This window comes from Elaeis guineensis, chromosome 7 (assembly GCF_000442705.2).
Source record: "Elaeis guineensis isolate ETL-2024a chromosome 7, EG11, whole genome shotgun sequence".
Taxonomy (NCBI): Eukaryota; Viridiplantae; Streptophyta; class Magnoliopsida; order Arecales; family Arecaceae; genus Elaeis; species Elaeis guineensis.
The window spans coordinates 8,440,324-8,448,267 of NC_025999.2; positions in this window are offsets into that span (position 1 = coordinate 8,440,324).

Consider the following 7,944-nt stretch of genomic DNA (forward strand, 5'->3'; position numbering starts at 1 on the left):
AACATCCTTAAGTAGAATCAACTTGATTATTTCTTATAGAGATTCCTTCATCACAACCCTTTATATTAATCAATAAATCCATACAAAATCTTATCCCTTGTATAAGTCATTCAAAATTTAACACTAACAAGATATCTTAGTTCAATTCAGAAATTCGAACTTTGACTTAAACAATTAATACACCACCATCTTCAACAATCATAAGAAATATTAAAAAAAATCTAATCCAAAAATGGTAATATGAATTATTAAAGATTTCATCATAACCTGTATATCATACTCTGACAAAATAATTTTTTTTTTTTAATTTAACAATAATATCAAAATACTTTTGATCCACTTAGAAAAGTAAGTTTTTGACTTGAAATTCAATGTAACTTGAAAGATCGAAGAATCATATTCAGAATATGATATTTTGAGTAACCAAAGATTTCACCAAGATGTGTATCTCATATTCTCATAATAAAATTCAAGTATATTTTTTCATCTAAGTTTGAGTTTCATATATGATCCTCTTATAGGTTCAATACTCAAAAATATTTCTTTCTCATATGATAAAATTTTTTCTTAAACCATATCCTAACTTCTTTCTGATAAATTTAGAATTTATAATGCTCAGATAATTAATATCAAAATTAGAAAAGTTATCATGATTTTCCTCCATATAAGTTTAGCATTCCAAAATCATCGAGTATACTCAACATAACATATCAATACCTCTCGCTTCCTTCCAGGGTCAACTCTTCTTATATTCAGGCCATCCTACTAATTGAAATCCAAGATATAACTCATCAATTCTATTATAGATATCATATGTCACTTATGCATAAATTTTATCTTAATATCTATTGATTTGAAATCTAAATATTGAGTCTTCTCTTTTATATCTATCATATTCCTCATGATCATAACCTAAGTTCAGATATCACTAAAATTATAATTTTGAATAATTATAATCTTAAACTCAAATACCACTTAAATTATATTTTCTAGTGATTATAACCTAAACTCTAATATCATTCTATCATACCTTTAATGATCATAATCTTAAACTCTGATATTATCAATCATACTCTATTGATTATAATCTCAAAGTTTTGATATCACTTATATGACAATTCCTAGTGACCTTAAACCTGAGCTCTAGTACTGTTCTATCATATTCTCTGATATCACTCTGTCACATCCTATTGATCATGCATAAAGTTTTGATATCACTTTATAATCCCTAGTAACTTAAACTTAAGCTCTAATATCATTTTATCAAATCCTAATCATTTATATCATAATCCTCAATGATCATAACCTAAACTTTGTTATTACTATGTAATATTTAAATCACTTATATTATAATCCTTAATGATCATAATCTGAGCTCTAATACTACTTTGTCACATCTTATTGATCTTACATAAAGTTTTAATCTTTTCATAATCTCTGGTGATCTTAAACCTAAGCTCTGATACCATTTTGTCACATCCTATTGATCTTACATAAAGTTTTAATATCTCTTCATAATCTCTAATGATCTTAAACCTAAGCTCTGATACCACTTTGTCATATCCTAATCATAAATCTCACATGATCATAACCTAAGCTCTGATATTATTCTGTCATATCCTATCACGTATATCATAAATCTCACATGATCATAACCTAAGCTCTGATATCATTTTGTCACGCCCCGAACCCAACACCCGGGTCGGATACGTGATGGCCACACACTCCTTAGAGCAAGCCCTAAAGAATATGCAAGGCCAAATTAAATCATTACAACCTTATCAACCATAATATTTAATTTCAATAATAATTCATAAAACTTACATAATTATAATTAATATTTCTTCAATCTTCTGATCAGGTATCAACAGTACTCTATCTATGCATCCGCTCACTCACAAATCTATACCATAGCCAATCATGGACATTTTGTAACTCTGAGAAGAAAAAAAAGATGAAGGGTGTGAGCTTTACAGCCCAATAAGAATTTTTATATCACATCAATATAATAATATAATCTGAAAATAAAGATAAGCAATAACACATAAAAGTGGATGTTCACTATCCATAATACTGCAAACATTTATAGATTATCTGTTTTATCAAAAGAGATACATTATCATATGTTAATAAGTGAAATAATTTTATTCAACGATTGTTTCATGTCTTATCTTTCTATTTTCTTCTATTATCACATCATCTTTAATCCTTTTTTTTTTTTTTGGCTTTGGCTTTGGACTACCAGGATCATGCGACGATCTTTTATTCGGATCAATTTCTGTGATCTTTTTCGGATCAAAATATTCATGATCTTTCTCGGATCAAAGTGGCCATGATCTTTCTCGGATCAAATCATTCATGATCTTTCTCGGATCAGATTCTTCCACATATAAGTCTGTGGGGGCTGTCCCAGGCATAAGCTCCTAGCAAGCTATTCCACATGACAAGGCCAGTTCAAACCATATTTCTCTTTCTTTTCATTTTTATAAAATTATAATATTTGATTTCATTAATCAATTCAAATTTTGTAGTGTAATAAATATGTCATACCCATATAATCATACCATCAATCGCTGATACATATGTATTGATATAACATACTCATACTCAAAATCACATAAATAAATAACAGTATCTCAGATATAACAAATTCATCGATCTCAAATCCAATAATGCAAAATCAATGAGATAAAACTAACAGTAAAATAACATATATAATGATGATCATGTACAGGGATTCTTACCTTTACCGATGACTGATCCAAACACAGAAATCAATGTTCTTCTTTGATTTATGAATTTTTTTAACAAAATATTTTACTCGATATCATATGCAGACAATCATCTCTTCATAACCCTAATCAAATATAAAAATCATATATGAAAAAAATTATCCGATAATCAATCATAATAACACAAATCTAGGACCTCTCTCAGGATTAACCAAAGTTAGGATTTGTCTAAGTATCTGGATCCTCCATTGATCCATAAAACTTTTAGAGAGAGAAAATCCATGAAAAGAGAGAAAATTCTAGAGAGAGAAAGTAGAGAGAGAAAGTGGAGAGAGAATCTTCATATCCTTCTGATGAGGTAATCATAGTCGAGATTATCAGAGATCATCAGAGTGACTCAATATGGATTAACCATGATTGATGTTATCAATTTCGAATAAAGATCAGATCAGAATCTAATCTACTGCATAAATTTCGGAGCAATCTCAAGTCATCATATTTTCATATCAATTTTATCCTAGGATTCATGATGAAATCAGAGAGAGAAAGATACTAGAGAGATAAAATCCATAAAGAGAGAGAAAGGTCTAGAGAGAGAATCTAGAGAGAGAAAATATAGAGAGAAGGTAGAGAGAGGAGAGAGGAAAGATAGAGAAAGGAGGGAGAGGAGAGAGGAAAGATAGAGAACTCTCATTATTATTATTTTTTTTCTTTTCTTTTTCTTTTTCTTTTCTTCTTTCTTTTTCTTTTCTTTTCTTTCTTCCTTCTCCCGTTTTCATCTTTCTTCCTCTTCCTTGGTCGAGTAGGGGAGGATCCGAGGGAAGATCTTGGTAGCTCGAGCTCCGATGAGGGGCTGTGGCACCTGGTTGACGGTGATAGGGCAAGAGAAGGCCGGCGGTGAGGTTCGACCGACGAAGAAAAATTTAGAAAAATAGGGACCCCACCCTTTTCTTTTTGTTTTCCGATCATTGGCCCGTTGCCGACGGCCAAGACCCATAGGGAAGGAAGACTGGGAGGTGAGGATCCCATCCTAGTGGTGAGATACCGCAACTGGTGGTGCCGGTGATCAAAAAAGGGAAGGAAAAGACCCGGCCAAAATAGAGCAAAACAGAGGTTCCATTTTTTATGGATTTTTCGACGAGTTCGATGGCCGACGAGGGTGCACCGCACCGTGGAAGGGAGGGAAAGGAAGAGGAGAAAGAGAAGACGGGTTTACCTCATGCTTCAGCTGCATCACCGGCTCTAATTTTCGATGAGCATGGGAAGAGGTTGCTGTGGCTTCTACGGAGAAAAGGAGAGGAATCGTGCTCGAAGATCACTGGTGGAGGGTCTTGAGAGAGGGAGAGGCTTATTTATAGAGGTCCCTAGGGCTCTGGTGGTCTTAGGACTCCCTTTCCATCCGGGATTCATCGGAGAAGAAGACTCCCTTCGGGAGTCTTCTTCCCGTTCTATTTTTTTTCTTTTCTTTTTTTTTTTGTATGGGCTTTGGGTTTTGGGCTTGATCCAGGGTCCAAATGGGCCGGGGTGTTACAGCTTTTGTTCGGATACAATTTGGTGAAATATCATACAGAGAGTCATAGGTTAAGGATACTATTGTGTTGGATGGATATCTGGTCAGGATACCATCTCCTAAAATTTTTTCGGTACTGCACGATGCAGTAGGAAGAAAGAAGAAATAAAACAGAAAACAATCAAATATGTGGATCAGCCAAAAAGGGCTCACCTCTACGGGACATGCAAACTTCACTATGAAAAAAAAAATTTACAAGAAGAGATCTCATCCTCAACCCTCGTACATCCAAATTTTCTCTCACAGAAAGTTTTTCCTCACAAAAGCTCTCTCTCTTGGAAGACCCTCATGAACCCCTGAAGCGATCGTTGTCCACTGTCCAGAAAACTACTGCTCCTTCTCTCACAGCGTCACACAGCTCACTCTCTTCACGGGCTCTCACAGGATTTTTCGCTGTGCCTCCATGTGGGATCATGGTCTTTTCCATGAAAAGCCAAGCCCAAAGACTACCACAGCCACTGTTCCCCCTAATCAAGCCTATTTATAGGCTAAAAACCCAATTAGTATAGCTTAAGGACTCCTAAACCAACTCAATTAAGGCCACAGACTATTGGATCAAGACTAGAAGCCACCCATATCGTTTGATCAAGATTCGATCTATGGAATAGTATCGTGGATCGTGCGAAACGTGTGGGAAATGCCCATGTGGTCCACGCGCCTAGCCGTGGACCACTCGGTCCACGGTAGACTGTGGAATCAGGCTCCTAGTGGCACGCTGGGCCTGGGCCGTGCCTGCCTGGGCTTAGGTCGGCCCGCGCGCCCTGCGTGCCTGGGCCTGGGTCGGCCCATGTGCCCGAGCCTGGGCCAAGTCGGGCGCCCCGCACGCCCAGGCCTGGGCTGGGCCCACTCGTTGGGCCGCACCTTGCGCACGCCCAGCCTACATGCTGCCGCGTGCTGGGCCGCATCCCTCCGCCTGCGGCTGCGCCGCCGTCGCTCCACCGACCGCTGGCAGTCCTCCACCATCTCGGGTTTCATACCGATTTCAAAAGCACGTATCTTCTCCATTCGAGCTTCGTTTGGGATGATCTTGATCTCATTGAACTCCATTTTTCATCGCGAACCTCACTGTAGGCTCAATGTGAACTAAATTTTAAGGCATCAAATTCTAACAATCTTCACCTCGACTCGATATTCGGCCTCTTCCTGACTCCGAGAGCTTCTGGATCCCCTCGCGCCCATGCCTTGGGGCAATCACCTGCTGATCATGGATGGACAAATATGGGAGTCGAGCTAGACTGCTCGATCCCATCTCCATCGTATGTTATGCTCCTCCTGACTTGAGACCTGCTCGGGGCATCATCTTGCGATAATAGGAATCTCACCTTACGATGTCGTCTCTCATCCTCTCGAATCTCCTGTCTCGTGCTCGATCTACCTCCACCTGGAGCTCCACTTCGCTATGGACTCCCCCTGACTCCCGAAGCTCCACCTCGCACTAGGCTCCCTGTCAGGTAATAATGTTCTCTACTCCCTTTCTTCCCCTCTAGCACATTAATTCCTATCACCACGTAGCACCCTCAGGATTCCTCCACCAGCTATCATCTTGTAGTCTCTCGAATCCAGTCTGCTAAATGAGATAAGATTCCATCTGAAATCGGATATGTATCGAACCTCCCCCAATCTCCTTACTGCACCGTCATGTGTCCTCCAACTGACCATCTCAATATCTCTGATCGCACAGCTTGATCTATCCGACAGATATACAGTACCCTCACTATTCTCTAGAAAGTCAAACTACTCCTCTCTGCAATATACATGATGGGTGTATGCAGAATCTAATATCTATCACTGGAAAGAAGTAGATACTTCATCAGATATCTTTAGGACATTTTCCTCTGAATCGCTGCCGACCGTCACTACAGCAGCCATCGTTCAATTTTTGAGTTGAGGGCAATCTCTAACTAGATGCTCCAACTCTTCACACTGGTAATATCTAGTTTTGCTCAAGTCCCTTCTGAACTTGGATCGCTCTCATCGCGATCTCCTATCGCTCTATCTACTGCCTCCTATTTTTTTAAAAGCCACCAAAGCTGAGCCACCACCACCTGAGCTCGAAGCTGAGTTCTCTCTCCTGAGAATCTCATTCTGGAGTATCACCACAGTGACTTCGTCCATTTTGATAGTGCTCTTTCCTACTAGAAGAGCAGTACCAAGGACTCATACGAAGGAAGAAGTAATGCCAGCAAAATCAGCCCCCTAGTCTTCTCCTTAACATTCTCGCCAATACTGAAAAGGTCGGTGAGGATCTTCTGAAAGTGGCTTAGATGCTCCAGCATGCTCTATCCCTCAGCCATTCGTAGCTGGTAAAACTGCCTCCAGAGAAAAAGAGTATTGGTGAGAGACTTCGTCATGTACAACTCTTCGAGCTTCGACCACAGCACCATCAAAAAAATCTTGCTCAGTACATGGATCACCACCTCATCTACTAGGTACATGTAGATGGTACTCACCGCCTGCATCTGTAGCCGTCTCCAATCCCACATCTTCATGGTGGTCAACTTTTTCTCGCACAAGAGAGCATCGATCAACCCTTGTTGGATGAGCACGTCCTTCACCCTTTCCTGCCACAAAGAGAAATTACTCTTACCATCAAATTTATTGATCTCCATCTTGATTGATCCCGTCTTCTCCATCTTCAGTCTTGCTCACCACCGCTGCAATCTGCATCCTTGTACTGCCTCACTCTGATACCACTTGTTAGATGGATGTCTGGCCAGGACACCACCTCTCGAAACCTTTTCGGTACTGCATGATGCAGCAAGAAGAAAGAAGAAATAAAATAGAAAATAACCAAATATGTGGATCAGCCAAAAAGGTCTTGCCTCCACAGGGCATGCAAACTTCACTATGAAAAAAATTTTATAAGAAGAGATCTCACCCTCAACCCTCGTACACCCAATTTCTCTCTCACAGAAAGTTCTTTCTCACAAAAGCTCTCTTTCTCTTGGAAGACCCCTCTGAACCTCTGAAGCGGCCGCTGTCCGCTGATCAGAAGCCTGCTGCTCTTTCTCTCACAGCATCACGCAGCTCTCTCTTCACGGGCTCTTATAGAATTTTTTGCTGTGCCTCCATGGGGGATCACGGTCTTCTCCATGAAAAACCAAGCTCAAAGACCACCACAGCCATTGTTCCCCTAATCATGCCTATTTATAGGCTAAAAATCCAATTAGGATAGCTTAAGGACTCCTAAACCAACTCAATTAAGGTGACAGACCATTAGATCAAGACTGAAAGACACCCACATCGTTTGATCGTACTCCGATCCATGAAATAGTATCATGGACTGCGCGAAATACATGAAAAATGCCCACGCGGTTCATGCGCCTGGCCATGGACTACCCGATCCACAGTAGACCATGGAATCGAGCTCCCAGTGGCACGCTGGGCCTAGGCCACGCTCGCCTGGGCCTAGGCCGGCCCACACGCCTAGGCCTGGGCCGGCTTGCATGCCCCGCGTGCCCGCACCTGGGCCTGGCCGGGCCCACCGTGTGCCCAGGCCTGGGCTGACCTCGCCCGCTGGGCCGCGCCTTGCGTTCACCCAGCCCGCATGCTGCCGCGTGCTGGGCCATGTCCAGCTGCCTGCGGTTATGCTGCAGCCATTTCGCCAGCGGTCGGCGGCCCTCCACTGTCTCAGATTTCGTG